Below are 22,207 nucleotides of genomic sequence, written 5' to 3'. Positions count from 1 at the left end.
GCGGACTTCATGCTCGTTAAAAAATAAACATAAGCATGTGAGCAAGCTTCCCCCCAGAGTTCAAGCTCATCCAGAAAAAATGAATTGGTAAATAACCATTTGAGACCGTAAATTCATCAGCCATAAAAGCCTTGGTCGTGTTTGTGCACCGTCACCTCCACTTTTCATTTGGCCGATCATTCACATCCACTTGATTGTTTACCTATTTTGAGGAACAGCTGCGAAGAGTGATCCCACCTAGCCATCCTTGTAATACTGCCGTGATTGGAAAATTCCAACCTGTACCTGGAATCTGCTGCTATCCCTGTTTATCACTCGTTCCTCAAAATACGAGTCTTCTTTGAGCTCTTTTCACTGACTCGTAAAAAATGAAAAGTTTGCCGAGTTTTGGCCTTCCAGCTCGTTAAAAGGACCGGAAGAGCTATCCCTCCTCTAGATTTTAATCTTTTTGGACCTGAGGGATTATTGCACAAAAAGATCGAGCGCTTGTCTAGTTCGGCTCGATAAAGCTATCGAACATTCATCCCTTCTGTATTGTTTTATAGTTTTTCGGACTTAAGGGATTAGATGACGAAAAAGGACCCCTGGAGTCTACTTTATGTACACTTTTCAGACTCTCTAAAAATGAAAAGGACCGAGTTGTCTTTGCCGCTGAGCTCGTTAAAAATATTAGATAGCGACAAACTTGTCTTTGGACGAGAACGAGTTTCCCTATCGCTAGGCTCATTAAAAACATAGCGATGGGCTTGCTCGAAGGGTAGGTTATAGAACAAGCATATGTTATCCTCCTCAAGCTTGACAAAAATAAAGAGGTACTGGTCAGAAATGACTGGGGAAAAATTGGGAAGAACCTCAAAGCTTAATGGTAGCAAGTCGCTCTTGAACATGACACTTTTGCCTCCGTAAATATCGGGTTGGGTTATTATCATTCACCGGTCCCTTCACCATGGTCTCGCCATACCATCCATACATGGGGTAATGCTACCGATCCATCACATCAGTGTCGTTATATGTTCAAGAGATGTCATTCAGAAAGTGTCAACCGGGTCCCATCCACTACCATACATCATCTTTCATCCTTCCATGACTGCCACCCTGAATCATATTTCACAGATCGTTTTCACCATCATCACTAGCTCCGTTCCGTGTCACTGATGTGGGATTCATTAAGGCCCTCCTTTGACGGATCACTTCTTGTCGACATCAGCTCATTATCCAAGAAGTTGGTCTAGGAACACCCCCTCAGTACTTTGAAGCTTGCATACCTCAATGGCAAGTTTCTCACTCCCAGCGATAGGTATACATTAATGACCTTCGACTGGGAGACTTTGCGTGGTGTTCGATGTCAGATCCTATATTCACGCCACGTGAATTGTGCTGCAGTACCTTGAGGGTCATCATCATTATCGATGATTTCTCTCGCGCTTGTTAACAGTTTACATTATTTACTGGTAATCAAGCGATGTCTTTCCATGTTCGACTTCAGGAAATTCTCACATGGATCGACTTGTACTAGAGTGAAGATCGGACAAGTTTGAAGACCCCGGATCTAGTTTCATCCATCCGGGCTGCGATATATATTCAGGAGATAAAAACATAGACATGTGCAGCAGATGAGCATCCTACTAAAAGGATGATAATTAAAAGCAGAGAATTATCAGTCTATTATCAGACGATCGTCTGCTTATGTACAACAAATGTATTTATAAAGCTGAGCATGGGAAATGCCCGCATCAGCTAGATCATGAAAAGAAAGTATGAAAAGATAATGTATTGTATTGTATTTTGTTACAGGTCACCTCCCGACGATTGAATGAACTTCGGATCCTCCTAATAAAACATTTCACCCGATAAACGACCTCATACTTTAGGGGGCAACTGTTATAGACATTTTTGTGCCTTACAGCATGGAGCATGAAATGTCAATAATCTAAGGGATCCAAAGTCCCTAAACATGTTGTTCTTACCCTTAGAGGAACAAGGTCAGCAAACCACAGCACTGCAAATCAGTTCTCCACTGAAAAACACTCAAAAACAGGTCAATTTTGGATCAAAGCAGCTGCTCCAAAGGCTACCTGCGTTGCATAGCAAGTGCAACAAAGGCTACCTGCGCTGCATCGCAAGTGCAACAAAGGCTACCTGCGCTGGGCGTACTTTGACATGTGGAGGAATCTTTCTCTCAATGTGCCAGTGCCCAGGAAGCTTCCAAAAAGACACTTGATCATAAGATTCGCCTAATGATGAGTTAAGAGCTTCTAAAACTCCAAGTGGAAGGTAGAAACTCCGAGTGAAGAACTGAAGAACAACTGGAGTTGAAGAGGACAACAAGTCACACATCAAGCTGACTTATCTTCACTCCAAAACTCTATATAAGGATCTCATCCCATGGGATCTAGAGGCCGGAATTTAGTGCAAAGAATTGCTGTTGGTTTACAGTTGTGAGCATTGGGTGATTGCTTGAGGGAGGTGAAGAAGAGATTTCTCTCTGTCGGGAAGGTGATGCTGGATTGGACCTCTCATGGTTGTATCACCGCCTGAACCTTACTTCCATATATTAATAAAGCTTTTGAGGTTCTTCTATTCGCATGTGTTTCAATGGTGTATTGTCTTACTTGCGTCTTTGATTTATGCTAATCCTTGAATCGATTATGAATGCATGCTTCTTGTAGTTTCCTTTCTTTGTCTTGTTTGCAGGATCTCGTGTAGCTGGGCCCGTGAAAAGACTTGGAGCTGGGAGCAAGCGGCAATCAAAGGAGATTGGATCGACCATTTGCGCAAGACATCAGTAAGTGGATCTCTTCCTTTTATCTCTTGCATGTCATAAAGAAGAAACTTTAGATAGCTTTGCTTTCAGCTGTTGCTAAGGAACTGTCACCCTTAGAGTGGGTTAGGGTCATTCCGAGTTGGATACTTTCCCCCACAACAGTTGTGACAGTTGAAAGTTTTAGTAGCTGCTTCAAATGCAAAAGTTTCTTTAAAAGAACATCAAGGGACCCATTTTGGGGTTCCGATCTTTCCTTGGAGCCATAATTTTGTTATGTAATGTACAAAATTTTCTTGGAGAAGTAATTAAATTTCAAGATGATTCCAACTGTATTTTATTTTAGCATGTTTCATCTCTCTTTGTAAGTCATTTATGTGTTGTTATTCTTGGGAAAACGTGTAATGAATTTGTTGGTTCTCTTTAATTAAACATGTTTACTTTTTCATCATTTCACTTCTACAGACTTCCATAATTTCGACTAAGATTTGGTGTAAAATATTTTGTCCTTTTAGCCTTATGCAATGAATCTTCCTCTTTATTTTCTCTCTATCCATATTGTAATTCTAGTAAGTCATTTTCACAGATAGATTGGCCATCTTGGGAGGGTTTTGTATTTTCTCCAAGAGTTATAAATACATTACATTTTCAAGAAGTATCTTTGGGAAAACATGTTTAAGATGATAAAAGAAACTTTTTTTTTCTTATTTTGCATAGATGTCCTATCCACTGACCTCCTTTCAACAGGAGGTTGTCCATAGGTTTACAAAATCTTTCCCATTGTTTCCGGGGGATGGAGAATGAAGTTATTTTTCCCTCAATTTTTCTTTAAAACCATTTATTTGTTTGGTGAGCAAAGAAAATGTTTTGGCTAAATTTTCTCACAAAGTGGGAAGTTATTAACAACAATCCTGGCTCCAAGAAGACCATGTACTCAGTCTGACACTTCCTAGCAAATAACTCCAACCCTATCTAATACAAAAAATATTGTTTCAAGAAGGGTTTGGAGAGAAAAATAGTCTCACAAAACCCCATATCTTACTTTATTTGCCCCTTGATATTCCACTTCCTTTTCCCAAAATATTAAAGCAAGTCACCCAGAAGTAGTTCTAAGGAATTTTGATTTTTCATAAGGGAACATTTCTCCCCCTCATTTTTATTTTCTATAACTTACTCTTGAAGATATATCTTTTGAATATGTTTCTTTTTCTTTCCTTTTTTGGTCAAAAGTTGAAGAGATAAATATTATGGATAATTCAACTTCATATCATACCATTGCTACCATTTCTCAACTCATTCCAATCTATTAGTCCCTCCTACATCCTCGGCATCTCAAACAGGAAACCTTCCTCCTCCCCCAAATCAAAATATGGTGATCCCAGGATTTCTACTCAATAGATATGCTCCTCTGGACATGCCTCAACCTATCAATGCTATGCCACAAGATTATTTAAAGTTGTTTCCTAGATTCATAGGAGAGGATGAAATTATAGCAGAAAAGTGTGTGACTACTTGTTATGCTTTTGCAGAGAATCTAAATGCTGAATATTTGGATGTTATGATGAGATTGTTTGTTCAATATCCAGATGGATAGCGAAGAAAATGGTTCAAAACTCTCCCTAGAAATACAATCAATATAGAGAACGTTTTTATACAGATATGGGGAGAGAAAAAAGATCATGGTTATTTTCTAATAGAATTCAATTCTATTAAAAGAAATCCAAATGAAGAAGTTACAGAATTCATTAAGAGGTTTAATAAACTCTATAATAGCCTTCTCGTAGAAATTAAGCCTCCTCCTGCAATTGTTAAGGTGGTTTTTGCAGGGTATTTTGAACCATATTTTAGTTTTACCTTAAGGGAAATAAGATCACCCACTTTGGACCAAATTCAAATAGATGCCATGGAAATTGAAGCCAATTTATCTGCTACTAGAAAATTGAAGTCAAAAGATGATCATGATGATAAGAGAAAGGGAAAGGAATAGGTTGGATCTTCATCTAGTAGAAATATTCATAGGAGAAGAAGCTAGACGATATGGCTAAGGTCATTATAAATTTATCAAATAAGTTGGTGAAAATGGAGTTGGAGAATAAAAATCCACCTAGGAGGATTTAGTAGGAACCAAACAGAAAGTTCAACCCCCAGTTTAGGAGACCTCCTCTACAAATCCTATAGAGGGAGAGGAAGGATCAATAAGACCAAGTGCAACCCCTTTATACCTTAAAGATGAACCAAAGGAATTTTTGGAATAGACTTTAAAGTTCCAGGAAAACCAATATTCCACCTTATCAAAGAAGGAAAAAGGGGAAGAAATGTGTGAGTAAAGTGATGATTTAGATCCTTAGGTTACTTGAGATAAGAAAGAAATTGATAATTATTGTAGAATATTTGAAGACATGATGCAAGCTAAATTATATAAGAAATATGATATGAGATTAAGGAAGAGATCCAAGACTTAGGACCAAAATGAAGAGAAACTCCATAAACATGCTCAGAGAGTTGAAGATAAGGAAAAACAACCATTTTGAACTATTCCAATACACCAAGGGGAGCCATCTAAAAACCAAACAATCAAGCTTAACCAGGAAAAGAAATCAAATTAGCGCTCAACTTCAACGAAATGTTCAAAAAGATAAAACAGTAGAAGAAGAGAAAGCAAAAGCAAAGGAAAATTTTCATTATTTGATTTTTAGAAGGAGTTGGAAAAAATGAAAATTCTAGTTCCATTAGACGAGCTAGCAAAACGACCTAGTGATGTTTGGTCCTCATGTGGAGGAACAAGACTCAACCACACATCCTTTTCATATTAGTTTCCTAATTCATGATCTCATGTTACACAATTGCATGTTTGACTCAGGGGTCTCTCATAATCTGATGCCCCTTTCTGTTATGAGGCAATTAAATTTATAGATCATAAAAACATATAAAGGTTTATGATTCTCTTGACTCAAAAAGAGTAAAATGCGTTAGCTTAATAAAGGATTTGGTGGCTGCTTTAGCACAAACCCCAGTCATGAGAATTGTGATAGGTGTAGTAGTTGAAAACATCCTAATAAGATTTGGAATGTTGTTGTCTGGATCTTGGGGCATGAAGCTAGGAGGAGTTTTGAAGCTGAAATTTACATATGTCATAATTCCAATATTTGGTGAAGAGGAGAGGATGTTATATTGGGAATCAAGATTTGTTAAAAAAATCACCAGAGAGGGAAACTCAAATAATACCGCAATATATAGCGAGGATAAATATTTTTCATGGTTTTTGTTGGAAGTAAATGATGAAATTGTTGAGGATACTCAGGTGCAAATTTCTATTTGGAAATTACTTTTTGATGGTGCATTTTCCAAAGAGGGAAATGGTGTAGAGGTTTTACTTCTTTCCCCAAAGGGTGAAATGATCCCTCTTTAATACAAGTTGGAATTCAATTCCACAAAAAATATTACAGAATATGAGGCTTGATCCTTGGTTTTCAGGCTACGAGGAATATGAAGATCAATTGTTTGTTTGTGTTTGGAGATTTAGAATTAGTGGTGAAACAGATAAGAGGTCAATGTCAAACAAAGAACCCAAGTATAAGAACCTATTATAATGAAGGGTGGGACTTAATTGAAAACTTATTCTCAACATTTAATATTCAATATTTTCCAAGAGAAAATAAGAGATTGATTGAATCAATTGTAGTGGCAACCCATACTTTTAAGCCTCCACAAATTCCTAGATTGAGGTATGAAGTTGAGATCAAATGTAGGCCTTCTAAACATGACAATGTAAAATATTGGAAGGTATTTAAGGACAAGGAGAATATTAAGCGTTTTTTGGAGGTAGTTGGATAATTTTCTTCTTCAAATATTAATCAAGAAGAATAAGGTGGAGATAACGAAGAAGAAGAGGTTGAAGAAGACTTACCTTGGAAAGAATCAATTGCAGAACACAAGATTATACAACTTAAGGGAATGTGATTCCAAAGGGCTTGGTTCCTTTGGAGAGATTTTTTGATGCCAATGATGTTCATGTAAAGGTCACTAAGAATAATTGGGAAGATGATATCGAGGACTGCAATATTGGTACTGAGAAAAAACCTAATCTTATTAAAATGGTAAAGGGAATCCCAAAGAATTACAAACAAAGGTATGCTAATATGTTTAAAAAGAATTATGATATCTTTTCTTGGTCTTATGAATATTTAAGAAGATATAAAAAAAATATTATACAACATAAAATTCTATTAAAATCAGGGGTGAAACCATACAAACATAATCTTAGATAGATTAACCTTGTGTTGCTCCCTTCAATTGAAAAATAAGTTAAGAAGTTGCTTCAAACTAAAATCATTAGGCCATTAAGATATTCGGATTGGGTAGAAAATCTAGTGCATGTGAGGAAAAAGAATGGGGAAATCAGGCTATGTGTATATTTTTAGAATCTAAATAGGGCATCCTTAAAAGATAACTACCCCCTTACCAAGATGGATCACATTTTGCAAAAAATAGTAGGATCTTTGAGGTTATCGATGATTGATGGGTTTTCTGGGCATAACCAAATAATTTTTCATCTAGATGATTAAAAGAAGACAACTTTCACAACACCATGGGGCACTTTTATGTATGCTAATATGCCCTTTGGTTTGATGAATGTTGGAACCACTTTTCGAATGGATATGGATATATCCTTTGTTGGAGAAAAAGATAAGTTTGTGGTTATTTATCTAGATGATATAATAATTTTTTCAAAATTAGATGATGAGCATTTAGAACATTTGCAGCAGACTTTCGAGAAGTGTAGAAAGTATGGGCTATCCCTGAATCCTAAAAAGCCACATTTTTCTCTTAGAGAAGGGAAATTATTGGGCCATATAGTATCAAAAGGAGTTAAAATTGATCCAAAATGTGTGGAGGAAATTAGTAATATTCCTTTACCCAAAAGCAAGAAGGAAATACAAATTTTCCTAGGCAAAAGAAACTTTCTCCAAATATTTATCCCAAACTATCGAGAAATCATTAAGGCAATTACCAATATGATAAAGAAAGATGTCAAAGTCAAGTGGACTCTAGTAGCCAAAGAATATTTTTCAAGGATTAAGAAGGTTTTCGAGAAGCTCCTATTTTGATCAATCCTTATTATGACAAGCCTTTTGATATTTTTTCTTTTGCATCTCCCACTATGATTGCAATAGTGCTATTGCAAAAGAATGAAGATAATAAAGAACAACTTGTGGCATTCTTTAGTTAGATACCAAGGGATGCAGAGTTAAAACACAACATTCTAGGAAAGAAAGACTATGCCCTTGTCAAATCTTTGAAAGCATTTAGGACATATATTTTACAATCCAATATCACTGCATATGTATCTAATACAACAGTCAAAGATGTACTGACCCAGGGGGGAATGAAGGGAGAAGAGAAAAATGGATAACGCAAATATAGCAATATGAAATGGATATCAAGCCAACTAAATTAACAAAGGGGCATGATTTAGCCAAGATCTTAATAGAAGCTAAATACGAAGCAATGGGAATAAATTTGTTCATTGAAATTTCTGAACCAAATCCAGTTGTTGAGGAAATCCAAACCATTGAACAAGATAATATATTTTCCTATAAATATCTTTGTTCAAACTGGCATAAAAATATTGTCCATTACCTATTATTTATGAATTATCCAACAAATATTGATAGAGAAGGATATAAGGCTTTGAAGGTGCAAGCCCAAAAATATGCTATCATGAATGGTCAGTTGTATTGGAGGGATCTCGTTGGTGTATTGTTGTTTTGTTTAAAAAATTATGAAATGGATGAGATCATAAATGAATATCATGGTTGCATGTGTGGGGGTCATTATAGTTGGAAAATTACAACTAAAAAATCGTGAAGGCTAGTTTTTACTAGCTTACCCTATTTTCTGATGTGTTGAGACTGGTGAAATGTTGCAGAGAATGTCAATATTTTGTTGAAAAGAAGAAGTTGACACCATTGGCATTGATTCCAATATTTGTAGAGGAGCCCTTTAGGTAGTGGGGGTTGGATTTCATTGGGTAAATCCACCCACCTTCTAGTGGACAACATAAATGGATCTTAACAACCATTGATTATTTTACAAAATGGGTGGAATCCTTTCCAACCCTAACTACAACTGATTCAATGGTTATTAAATTTATTGAATAAAATATATTTACTAGATTTGGTTTTCCAAAAACATTGGTGACTAACAATGCCCATGTGTTTAAATGTGCAAAACTTACTAATTTTTCCAGAAAGAAAATGTTATCCTCAATCACTCTACCACCCATTATCCATAAGGGAATGGGTTGGAAGAGTATTCTAATAAAACTTTGGGAAGAATTTTGAAGAAAACTATTGTAGAAAACAAGAAGAACTGGGACTCCTAACTTATTTTTTCTTTGTGGGAAAACAAGGTGACAACAAAAAGATCCACTCGGAAGTCACCATTTGAACTGGTATATCAAAGGGAAACATTGTTTCCTATCAACTAGCCAAGCTAGTAGCTAAATTAATTCAAGATGCTAAGAAGGAGCCTAATTCATTAACTAGGAGAATAAATCTACTAGTGGAACTGAATGAAAGCAGAGAACAAGTAACTCAAAACTTTATCAATTATCAGGAAAAGATGAAAGTTGTTTTTGATAGGAAGGCCAAAGATAGATTGTTTTAACCTGGAGACCTTGTTCTGAGATGGGATTTAAGAAGAGAGGAAAAGGGTAAACACGAAAATTTTAACACCTTGTGGTTTGGGCCTTTTAAAACAACAGAAGTCCCAGGTAATCATATTTTCATTCTCGAGAATCTTGATGGTGAATTGTTGCAACTTCTTGTGAATGTGCGATATCTAAAGCATTACTTCCAACATTGAGGATTGTTTATTTTCTCATTGTAAATGCCAGTGTGACCATTGTAAGTATCTAGTGTGTTTATTCATTGCATTGTCAGATCTACAATGTGACTCCATGCTCGAGGTGAAGGAACTAATCAGCGGCTCTTATTGTTTTGTTCCAAAACACTATCCCCAGGTGGAGCCAATGTTGTAGTCATTTTCCTTTTTATTCTAGAAAGAAAATTTCAAAAAAAAATACAAAAGCATAAAAAGAAAAATTAGATATATATCTTTACAAAAAAAAAGCAAGAAGTATAGAGAATGGGTCTCTTTATATTTATATCTTGACAAAAGTTTTGGTTACAAAAAATATATTTAAGAGTGGGCCAACCTTTGTGAATTCCAAGAAAATAAAAGCTATTAAAAAGCACACAATTTTTAGAGCATATCACCGTAGCATAGATTCAGGGCGAGATAAAATTAAGTCTGGCACCACAACAAGCCTAGTATTTAAATTGGAGGGTGCCCCCAAGGAGATAATTTGAGAAAACAATTGTCGAGGTGATTGGTGACTCTGATCAACCCCAATGGCACATTGAGGTGAAACCAATTACCACCCAATGTGTCCCTGAGGGTGGTAAACGATTTCTGTCGGATTGGTAAGGCTTCAACAGGTGAGCGAGAACAAGTTAGCAAGAATCCACCTTGTCACTTCCATGTCAACTTTCTTCACTCCACCTTGCCCTCCATACTTCCACATCCTACGAAAGTTTGGCTACTACGTCATCCCTGCATACTCTTTTGTCTTCATTATCATAATTCTATTTTTCCCTCTCTTGTCTATTAAAACCCCAATTTTTCTCATTTCACCTATTTTCATTTGTTATTTTCACTCTGGTTGTTGTTTCTTTCAATGAAATCGATTCCGTCAGCAATTTGCTAACTTGTTCTGAGCTTCCATGCATTCAAAGCTTTGAACCACCCTATGTTTTTAAAACGAAAATCTTAAAATGAATAAGAAAGACACTTTATCTGGTTCTTTGACCCATATACCCTTCATGGACATGGAACATGACATTCTTTACTCCATTTGTTCATTAAACTTAATGGAAATCTGTCAAAACATCCTATCTAGTCTGGTTGAGTCCGAAATTTTCTTAAGAGTGGTTAAATCAGGTTTATTTTCTACAATTATTCCTTATACATACTCTTTCCCCGAGTTCATTATTTGGTTAAACTCATCCTTATATCCACATAAATTTTATGTAATGAACTCGCTTGGAGAAAACATTCTACAAGTGTCTTCCTTATTAATTCTACAAGCCCTTGATTTTCCCCAATCTGATAATTTTCATTAAGTTTCCCTTTTCCATAGCTATAACTTTGGAATTCTCTTATGTTAATCTTAAATGGTCATAGGAACCATTCTACAAGGACTATATAAGAGACAAAGAGATAAAGGGAATGACCATTCTATTAGGATATGTGGTATATATTGTGAGCCTAATCGATGAAGTAATTATTTTGTCCTTTTTTAGATCATTCCTTTGGAAAATTACTTTATTTACATAATTCTAGATACATATAGTTTTTGTCTTCATTTAGGCCAAATGTTACCTTGCATCTAACTAAATGACAAAGAGAAACAAGCCTATCCCTATGATTGTTCTTCGCATTCAAAAATTCCACAACTTCAGCACGAAGAAGTTTAATAAAAAAATGGAGGCATAAAGTAAACTCACAAGAAATTAACACACCTACAACACAATTGATCCCTTTCAAAATCAATTGATAGAACTAATGGTGTAATGTAAAAATAATAAGGTTAAAAATAGCTTCATGGCCCCACTTTTAGTCTAAATAAGCTTACCAATTTAGAAATATGGTTGGTTAATATTGATCCAAACACCATTGAGATGGGGATTATAATCATACTTAAAAAATATTCAGCTTTTAATCAACCATAAATATGGACACATTTCTTGTGGTACAAACATTGTCTCATAATTCATATTCCCTCTACATTCACTTGAAATTTTTTATTAGAGGATCTTCATTGAAGGAACATATGCTTCCCCTTATAAGGTCCAACTTTCTAATCACATCAATATGACCTATCAATCCAAGAATTCAATCAAAATGTTGGGAAGTTATTCATTTTTTTTTACGTCAAGGCACTAGAGAACTACAAGGTAATTAATGTTTAAAAAATACAACCTAGTTTGCTTGATGATATGGGTTTTGGGAAACTCAATATCTAATAGCCCAAGTTCATCCCTTTTGTGGTTCAGATATGATCTAGTCAGGCCAATCACTCATATGGTTTCCTATTTGATTTTTTAAATGGTTGTTTGTTCAACTTCATAACTCTATCAATCTAAAATGTTCATTTAAGGATGATTTCTTTCATGAATGGGTTCTAGGTCATAATTGCTTTTGTCAAAGAAAAATTGTTTTATGGAAAATTTTGATGACCATGTTGATCATAATGAAGTAGATATGATGGATGATTCTTAATAATCAGATCCTTGATTCCTTTCTCATGCTCTCAATTTTCCCTCCACCTCTCATGTCCTAAATAATTTCATGCTCTTTCATGAACAAGTGTTGGGATTCTATGTCGACAAGCAAACCAAATTAAAAACTATAGATGCAGAGTGCAAGGTAACTCTCCAATTAGACGGAATATTGAATGTGTAATAGAAATCTCTTGAACATCACACAATTATCAATACCCTATTGAATGGAAAAGAAACTAGGGAAGACACAAATTGAAATTTGAAAACTTCATTTTCAACTTTGAAATAGGATAGTCTCCTTTTAGGCTATCACTATCTCATGTCCTTATGTTGAACACATAAACACTCAAACCCTGACTATCAAACAATCATGGAACACACATCATGAGTAGGGTACATGCCTTATGCTTGTCCAACAGTCATGTCACACGTGTATTGATGTTGGTCAATGGCTAATGTCCCATATGTTGGCATTCATCAATTTTTTCAAACTATCAGTACTTGGGTCTTAATGCACCGATCCTAGAGTCAATCACTTTTGTTAACAATGATCCTCATGAGGGATCATTTGCAACTCCTGTAGATGCAACATTTACAATAGATATGTTAGAGGAAGGAGGAGAGTTCCATGGTAATTAGTTTCAATGGTAGCGATATTGATGATATTGATTATGAGATCCAGGAGGACAAGCTATGAGATCCTTATACCCTTTATTTTTAATTTTTCATCGGTATTTCCATGTATCAGATTCTCTATGTATCATGTTTTGATGACTTTGAATGAGAAAGTTGTGGTTCATGGTTTTTGTATGTATGATCTATAGTGTATTCTTGTGAATTTTATGTGTTGTAATTTTATGTTTTAAATATTCTAAAAATTTACATATTCATGCCTATATTTTATTATTGTAATTCACATACACACACACACACACATCGTTAGAAAGAAATCACTAGGATACCCCCATGCACATTCCCCATTCCAAGCATGTTAACCAATGTAAAGCGTGGCATAAAATTAGTGTGCCTAACTTTGTGTGAATCAAACAAGGGATTTACACAGTGTGTTGAGTACTAATAATATCCTAGCAATACTAGCACTAACCCATTGAATGCTAGGTTTCTTAGCTTCACAAGCATTCTTCTGTTCCCATGCATTAAGGACAAATCATCTTAACTAGGGAAGATGTATCCTATGGTCCTCCCCATGACCTCTTGTAGTTGGTATAAATATCCATTACCTAATGTTAGGTGTCTTAAGTCAGCAAGCATTCTTCTCTTCCCATGCTCTAAGGAAAAAGTATATTAACAAGGAAAGAAATGTCCTAAAGCCCTCATAATTTAGCATGTGCAAGTGCATCATGTAGGGCAAGTAGTATTACATGTGAGATAAATAAACTGAGATTGGACTTTGATGAGTCATGAATTATTTGTATCTATATTATATCTTCTAAGAGTTAATTGTATATATAATTATTATCGAGATTTTGAATTTGAGTTATTGCCTTCGATATTTTCCATCTCATTTCCTACCTGGATTTGTTGGTACTTATTATTTATGTCAATATTTTTCTCTGTGTAGAATGCATCATTTGCATAAGAAACATTATAAATATTATTGGTTAGAAACTAGTATCCATGTAAATACATTGATGAAAAAGAATCTAAATGTTTTGCACATAATTGTATTCAGTAAGCTATGATGACATCTGTTGTAATCATTTATCTTTTTATTCCAGAAAGAAAAATTCAAAAAAATATATAAAAAGCATAAAAAGAAAAAAAAAAAAAAAAAATAAAAAAAAATAAAAAAAAAATATATATATATATATATATATATATATATATATATATATATCTTTACAAAAAAAAAGAAAAAAGAAAGAAGTATAGAGAATGGGGCTCTTTATATTTATATCTTGAAAAGTTTAATATTTTGCGTTAAGACTATGTTGTAGGCCCAAAGTGTTGGTTATAAAAATTATATTTAAGAGTGGGCCAACCTTTTCAAATTCCAAGCAGAGAAAAGATGTTAAAAAATGTGTAATTGTCAGAGTGTATCATCGTAGTATAGATCCAGACTGTGCTCAAATTAAGTCCGACACCACAACAAGCCCAATGTTTAAATTTGAGGGTGCTGCCGAGGAGATGACTTGAGAAATCAACCGTCGAGGTGATCGACGGCTGTGATCAACCTCGACGACACATGGAGGCAAAACCATTTACTGCCCAAGGTGTCCCCGAGGGTGGTAAACGACTTCTGTTGGTTCGGTAATGCTTCAATGGGAAATAGAGAACAAGTGAGCAAGAATCCACCTTGTCACTTCCATGTCACCTTTCTTCACTCCACCTTACCTTTTGTATTTCCATGCCACATTACACGTTTTCTACCATGTCATCCCTCCATACTCTTTTGTCTCTGTTGTGGAGGTAAATCCCCTTTGCAGACGGAGGCGATCCCTAATAGCCCAGACCGGGTCTAGCAACAATCAAACAATGCTACAGCGCAAGTTCCTAATTGCAAATTAATAGACCAGGGATGAAGGCCTACCTAGATTCCAAAGCTATTCTTTGTAGAAGAGGCGGTGCTCCCCGTTCCTTTGCTCTGGCAGATCACAATCCTCACGATCTCCGTGAATAGACACCTACACATGCAAAGAACGACACAAACACAAGCATAAAATCCAGCATATGGAACAATATGTCAATCAGAAAGGACATAACTCATCATCATTACGAACAATAACAAGAGTGGAACCATAACCACTAGTCATCCATTAATAATCAATCAAAGAAGAATACAACCATAGTTCTGACGTCAAATCCTTCTTTGGCTGGGTGATCAGCAGCACATGCCTTGCAAAGCTTGTTGGGAATGGGGAAACAAGCCTCTCTCTTCTTGGTTACTTGGACAAGAATCTCCTCACTTTAGATTTAGCTTTATGGGAATGAAGAAGGCTTCTTGTAGCATGAGCTTAGCAATTCTCAGATTTTGGGACTTAGAATTTGGAACTAGCTTGTCAAAGGTAGAAGGACAAGCTTTTATAGATAGAGGGGAAGGAGTTAGGATTTTCCACAATATTCATGGGGTTGGCTTTATCACTAAGAAGCTTCCATGAGAGGTGGAGAACTACTTCCCTCCTATGGAGATTCAAAGCCAAACTGACCCAACTCAATATAGATTCAGTTCATGAGAGGGTTAGGAAGAACCTTCGTAAGTTTGTTTGTTAAAAACTTTACCCAACTGGGCTAGCGTAAGTGCGACTCTGAGACAGAGCGCCAGCTGGCACGCCCTCTTTGGAGGATTTCCCCCATTGGTGCGAGTGATACACAGTGAACCCGCGCCAATGGAAAAAGGGCTATTTTTATGGGTATTTTGCAGAAGGTGTCTTCAGGGCATATGAAGTACATACTTAAGGGAATACAATGCAAGTGTTTCCAGGTTATGTCACTTCTCACAGGTCCCGGAATAAGTCCTCCAAGGTGCGGGAGAAGGGGTAACAGGGACGGTGACAAATTACTGTGTAACGGATGCATCCTAAAGCATGAGGCCTGAGAGAGAGAGGGGTGAAATGCTTTACAAGAACATGGCCAACTGAAAACACTGCTGCCGAGAACCTGCATGAAGAAGTACAACTGATATCTCAAGTACATGATATATGTGGTATGGGCGCAGCCATCCATAGCAGAGTACATAAAAATCTGGATCCAAGGTATGGACGCAGCCATCTAGTGAGGATCGATAAATAGACTCAGGCATGGTCGCAACCATCCAGTGAATGAGTCATGTAATGATCATAATAATCCACAAAATCACAACCTGGATCCCAACAGACAAAATCTAGGGTCTTACGCTCCATCTCGACCCGAACAAAGTACAAGTTCAAGCATGCGAATATGGGAGTCGAAGTCGAACATGCGAGAACATCGTCTGATTACCAGTCAATAATGAAAACTGTTAACAAATGCGATAGGTACCACCAATAATGACAATGGTCCTCAAGGTACTATAGGTACAATCTACGGCGTGCAAATCAGTGAGCCGGTGTCGAACACCCGTAGAATCATTCGATCGGAGGTCAATAATGAAAACCTCGCATCGAACATGAAGAACCTGCCATTGAGGCATGCAGGCTCCAAGGCACCTAAAGGGAGTCTCTGGGTCAACTTCCTGGATAATGAGCTGAATTCGACAGAGAGTGACCTTAATCGAAGGTGGGCCATAATGTTTCCCACATCATCGACACGAGACAGAGAAAGATAAAAATGTTTTGTGAATCAGGATTATGTGAGGCATCAGAGGGAGGTTGAGTATTCTGCAGAGGTCAACTTCTCTTAAACATATTGGCGGCATGACAGTGGACTTGGCAGTATTTGACATCAAATGATCAGGGGTCATGGTGACAGGGCAATGAGCAGATGAGAGGTCAAACAGGATAACCCAAACCCACGGAGGCAAGTGTAAAAACAAGATGAGATATCCCCACCCAGACACGAATGCAAACAAGTGCCATGTTCAAGAGCGACATACTGCCGACACGATAATAATTGTGGTTCCATTTTCCCCACCATCTCTGGTGAGTACCCCGGTTATTTTTTCATGACAAGCTTGATGGGGATAGCATATGCTTGAAAGGTGTTATTTCGACGGGATCCGATGTCATTAATTTTTAACGAGTCTGACAAAGGAAGAACTCGACATCTTTTCATGTTTAGAGAGTTTGAAAAGACAGCGGAAAAGTAAACTCCAAGGGTGTCTTTTTTCGTAAAGTTGTCTCTCTTGAGTCTGAAAAAGTATAAAACAATGCTCGAAAGAATCACCCGATCATTACGATCGAGGAGTACTTTTCATGAGTAGTGGTTTCGATCTGAAAAAGTAAAAAATTGATCGAAACCACGTCACTTCGTAACCATTAACGAACCTGAAACGACAAGGGTCTGACAATCTTTTCTCTTTACACGGTCGGAAAAGGGTTTAAAGACGACCGCCTCTCATTTATATTTAACGAGTCGAGAGGAATAACTTAGCATTATTTTCACGTTTAAAGAGTCAGAAAAGAGCAGAAATATGACTCCAGAGTGACTTTTTCGTGTGTTTACCAAGTCCGAAATAAGTATAAAATACAACTCGTTCTGTCACCTAAGTCACACAAACACCTGCCGCTGCACAAAAACTAGTGTAAAATCCATTTTCGACACAAATATACATTAAAATATTCATAAAAAAAACTTTTAAAACCTATTGAGGGTCAAAAAATCTATAAAATAGGTGAAAATGGTAAAAACAAGAATTAATTTTCACCTTTACCTCATCGAGAGTGACATTAGTGCTTTTGGTGTGTGATCTTCGGGCGACGATTGCGACAAATCCGGGTGACCATTTGGAGTGTCGTCAGTTCCAAGTAAGAGGCCTCCTCTCCTACTCCATTTCTGTCCATTTTTAATTTGCTTTAGTTTGTTTTATCATCCTCTATGGAGGGAATTGCAAAAATAAGGGTTGCGCCCATTGGCGCGGGTTTCGGGCACGGACCCGTGCCAATGGGGCAATTTTCTACAAAGGCTCGTGCCCATGGGCGCGACTGTTTTAGAAACAGTCGCGCCAACGGCCGAGCGCACCCATTTCTCAAAATTTAACAATTCTAAAGCTATTTCACTGCATTTTTTAATTTCCCAAGGATCTAATTTGATGTTTTGACCTTGTGATTGCAGGAAAACATGCAAAATGGTACTCCAATGGAAAGAAAGAGAACATGACCAAGTAGACACATTGGCCTTAGCAGATGAAAACTGCATGGAAGCTCTCAGAGCTTGCGGGCTTAAGAAATACTTTCTCCTGTCCTATCTACGAGCTCAGCCAGAGCTCTTGCGATATTTGATCAACCTGTGGGATGAACATGATCAAGTGTTCAACATACGGGACCAAGTACTGGAATTAGACGTATCTGACGTCTATTTCATCACTGGACTGTTGCGTAGAGGGCTGGTGCCCCTATTGACAGGTAGCATGCCAACTGAGGAGAAGATGGAGGAGGTGAAGGCTCAAGTTTTCCCAGAGGAAAAATATGGGTCCGGCAGCTCAAAAGTGGATATCCCCACTGTTCAGGACCTAATACTCAGAGCTCTATTGTTCACCATCACACGATCTGTGGGGGCACAGGCACCCCACAAAGCCACGAAGAATCACTTGATACTGGCGACAAAGTGTCTCAACCCGACGATCTTCAATTGGGCGGCAGCGGTGACGACCAATATGAAGAGGCAGCTTACAAAGGCTAAGCGAGGCAAACTGCAGTAGTTTGGGTATGGTTCTATCCTGATATCGTTCATTCTGGAATGATTACCAATCTTTCAGGGCCAGGGGGCCATCGTAGCTGATCCAGTACCACGGGAGCCAAGAATGGCTCGCTGGGCAGCATTGATGCCCAGAGGGGGAGGAGGCCAACAGATGTCCTGGAGGCCAGAGTTCTTTGGGTGGCTCCGTCGCCAGCTGATCGTGGTCGAGGATTGGCCGTATGTAGGGACTGACTTCACAGGTGACCCGGATCTCCCACTGCCAGAGGGAGAGGAGTGGGATGAGGAGCTGGGTATGGCCTCATTTTGATTTTATTTGTTATGATTTTTTGTGTTAATACATGTTCGTTCTAACAACAATTAAATGTGTATATAGATGTTGGCCCAGAGAGACTAGCCAGCATGTCCCCTATTTCGCGGAGAAACCAGCCTACAGCTGACCCTCAGGAAGAGGGTGCCGAGGGAGGGGAGTTGATCCAGAACCTGGAGGGAATTGCTCGGGGGATTCCGGATTATGACCGGCTAGTGGATGTCCCGATGGCATACCAGAGACATATAGTGGGAGTGCCCAGTCACATCCACCGTCTCTTGAGACGCCTAGTGCGTGCGGTGACGTGCTATCATGAGCACCACAGGGATTAGACACTTAGGTTTATTTTTATGCATATTTTTTGAGAGACATGTCGTCTCCGGATGTATTAAGATGAACATGTATTATTTTTTGATCTATGTGATGCACGCTTGTGCAAACATTTCGACACATATATATATACATATGCCTATTTTGGATGGATCTTTTACATGTGATGATGTTTTTATATGCTATGCAGATGTCTAACACAAATGTAATCTAATGTATCAGTTGCATAACAAACGACCCAATGCGAAATGTATTTAATCACATATTTTATTTTTACGCAAGCTTAAAATCACATACAACAACACATATGCAAACTATGCTTGGAAATGGATTTTATTTTTATGCAAGCTTAAAAGCACACACATGCAAACTATGCTTGAAAACAAGGGAAAACGGGCATGCCCCCCAGCATGATGTCTCAATTCGAGGTACATGCCCCCCAAGCTTTAGTCAATTGAAAATGGAGTGAAGGTTGACAATATTTTGATCACACTCGAATTGCACGAGCTCATGTTTCATTATTTTAATGAGGTTGACACACTTAAAAGAACTATCCTCATGACACCTAGTTTCATTTGTTAAGGAGCTTGACATAGGAAAGGAACTATGCTCCACCAGACCCAGTTTCATTTTTTAAGGAGCTTGACATAGGAAACCGAACTATGCTCCAACTAGACCTAGATCATAATGAACAGGAGGTCGTTGCTTCCAAGGGTGTCACTCCCGGTGTAAGGACAACATCTTGGAAGTCAGGGCCCAATGCCCCCAGGACACCATGCACGACGGCATCATCACTGGATACAGGCACGGGATAAGTAGCCACGTAGTTGACCTGCGGTGGGGCAGACACAACCGGTGGATAAAAACCAGGAGGGGATGGCAACTGCGTAGGAGACACCAGGGGACTAAAGAATGATAATTGATCGATAGTCACAATTCTTCCGTCGTGTGGAAAACAAACCACACGGAAAAGCGAAGAGATGAGGGCCCCCATGGCATAAACATAGTCACGGCCAAGGAGAAGACTGAAATCTAAAGCACCTTGGGTAACCAGTACGTCTATATAGACAGTTTTGCCTCCCAAAGTAACAGGAAACATCGAGAGGATCCCTAACGGTTGACTGGTTCCTCCGTCAAATGCCAAAAAATTCTGTGCAACTGGCACAAGCTGTGGGGAGCCCAAAGCTTGACAAGTAGTGAAAGGCATGAGACTGACAGATGCACCCTCATCCAAGACAGGTAATGCCTTATCATAGGCATGTACTGTAATCTGGAAAGGCACATGGGATGGAAGGCGGAATGTAGTCAAATGACTCTAGTCGAAGGAAACGACTGAACTACTTGGTGGGGGAATCGTATGATTGCCCCCCTGCTCTACAGGAGCCGAAGGAGGACCCCCTTGATCAGCGAGGATAGGAGGGTCGTTCTCGGACTCAGGAGAATCTGATGAGACGAGAAGAACATGAGCAGTAGAATCATGATGCTCCTCCAGAACAGAGTAATCAACAGGTGGTGAACCCAAGTCAACACTCTCTCCGACCAATGGTTGGTCTGGAGCAGGCTTGGCACAGCCAGGTTCGGAAGGAGGAGGACAGACAAGAGAAGAATCTAAGTCGATCTCTTTGTCCACAAGGAGGGGGTCAGAAGAGAGCCTCTGATAACCAATAGGAAGTTGGGGTGAAGAAGCTGTAAGACTTTCCAAAACAACGGAAGCTTTATCCATGAGCAGACAAAGGTGAAGGGGATGGTTGCCTTCACATAGTCTACAGGGGATTCGAATCTTCCCTTTCTTCTGAATGTTGTCAGTTGGTAGGGTGGCATCGCCATGAGCTTTAGAGGACGATGAGGGACGAGCCGGATCACGAGACCATACTTCAAGGATCCTGGGAATACCAGGACAATCACGAAGAAGATGGTCACCCTTACACAACTTACAAGGAAACTTAACCTTCCGCGAGGGTGCGGAAGGTGTTTCAACCGAGGATGGATTTGGAGTAGTAGCTGCACTTTTAGCCTCTTGCTTATGAGACTTCTTCTTCTTAGCCACCTGGTTACTTGAATCCATATTTTCACCAGCCGAAGTAGAAGATGAAGACGTAGAAACAGGCGAAGGCAGGGAGAGGTCCACCTTTGAATCAGCATGATGTTGTTCGGGTGGAGGAACTGATTAACTAGTAGTTGAGACATTAGAGACCATAGAGGTTGAGAACAACCAAATAGGCAACCGGATGGTTAACCCAGGCAAGGACAAAGTTTCCATATACGGAACACTGGCATTTCCAAAAGAAGGAAATGGACTAGGGTTTCCATCTGGGGGAAAACCTTGGCCGGTAGACTCGGGGAAGGTTGCCATCAAAAATGAGAAAGAACCCTACTCAAGCTAATGCAAACAAGATCTAACAGGGTAGATATGAACGTAGTCAAATAAATTTTAAGACACAGGAACAAAACTTGACCTTTTCATTTTTAAAGAGTCGAGAAAAAGACAAAAGATGACTCTAGTCGCCTTCGAATGTTTAATGAGCCTGAAGTGACAAGTGCTCAGATGGACCTTTTCTTTTAGGGAGTCTGAAAAGGAATGAAAGTGACTACTCTGGAGAACTAGGCAAAAGGTTTACCAGACAATCCGTAAAACTGCATATACACCTTGGCAATCATATGAAAACCAAGGACTTTCCGTACGACAGTCAATCTTCCCGAATGTTGTGTTTGGTGCGTTACGGCTTGTAAGGCGGCAGACACAGCTTCCTATGGATAAAGGATGATAACCTAGTGGGGTCTCCCCATATACTTGACGGTACGTGGGAGCTCAAATTCGTGCTAGACCACTATTGAGTCACGAAAGGAGGAATCACCCAACCTTGAGTGAAACAAAAGTGACTAGGTTTAACGATGCCGGAGCACGTCTCTAGCCTAGACCTCTAAATGTGTGCGTTATGTTCCAATGCGTTGTTAGATTCATTCAGTTCATTTTAAAGTTGATCTTGGATTATGTTTCAGTTTTCAGGCCTTACCGTATGTAATGTCTCAAAATTTCCTAAATGCAAACTATATGCCACAATATATCACTTCATTCGATGAATGCTAGCTACGAGAGAGTTGAGAGCTTTCACACAAACAAAATGATCACAAAACAACAAAGAACTTCCCTAATGCAGCTAATGGAAA

This window comes from Pinus tabuliformis, chromosome 5_1, assembly GCF_031772625.1.
Source record: "Pinus tabuliformis cultivar Carrire ecotype Pingquan chromosome 5_1, CPIR1, whole genome shotgun sequence".
Classification (NCBI taxonomy): Eukaryota; Viridiplantae; Streptophyta; class Pinopsida; order Pinales; family Pinaceae; genus Pinus; species Pinus tabuliformis.
Note: the sequence above shows the minus strand (reverse complement) of the source record.